This window comes from Apis dorsata, unplaced genomic scaffold (genome assembly GCF_000469605.1).
Source record: "Apis dorsata unplaced genomic scaffold, Apis dorsata 1.3 scaffold_474, whole genome shotgun sequence".
In the NCBI taxonomy this organism is placed as follows: Eukaryota; Metazoa; Arthropoda; class Insecta; order Hymenoptera; family Apidae; genus Apis; species Apis dorsata.
The window spans coordinates 138,192-138,846 of NW_006263712.1; the positions used below are offsets into that span (position 1 = coordinate 138,192).

The 655-nt window shown below is 21.8% G+C and overlaps 1 protein-coding gene across 1 annotated transcript in view; it reads left to right on the top strand.

Annotated features, from left to right (window-relative positions):
- The window catches only part of LOC102675607, a 106,547-nt gene that overhangs the window by 53,855 nt on the left and 52,037 nt on the right, over nucleotides 1-655 (top strand). The gene's annotated exons all lie outside the window — the stretch shown is intronic.

Below are 655 nucleotides of genomic sequence, written 5' to 3' on the forward strand. Positions count from 1 at the left end.
CTGAACTGGCATTGAATAAAATTTGTTTAGTCTTGTCCTACAAATGGATTAATATTTTTTTCGTTTTTCTTTTTTTTCTTTTTTTTTTTTTTAAGGAGAAGAGGTAAAAAAGAGTCGCTCCGGTTACGCATGAATTTTTATATAGGTAGATTGAATGGAAGGTATTTTGTGAATAAACTCGTGGATGTTTTAGATAGTTCTGGATTTTTAATGTTCCAAAATTCATCTTGTTAAAAAAATCGGGGTTATAGAATTAATAGAATATATTTAATATAAATATATTTCTCTTTAAAGATTTATTAGATAATTAGAGATTTTGTCTGGAATTTTAATTTTCCTTTTAATTTGTAATTTGTAACCGAACTGCAGATAAAATATAATGAAATAGGAATTTTTATATTTGCAATTTTGTAAAAATGTTTATTTATCATTGAGATAAATATTGTGACGTATTTAATTTGATGAAACTAAAGATATTTTATCTCTTGTTTTAATCAGTATATATTTACGATATATAAGTTATATAAGATCATACATATGCTGTTCTAGTTTGTGGAATTATATTGATAAGGAATTAGTTTTAGCGATGAAAGATTATGTTGTTGATAAAAAAATATAAAAAAATATTTATAAAATATTAATAAAAATATTAATA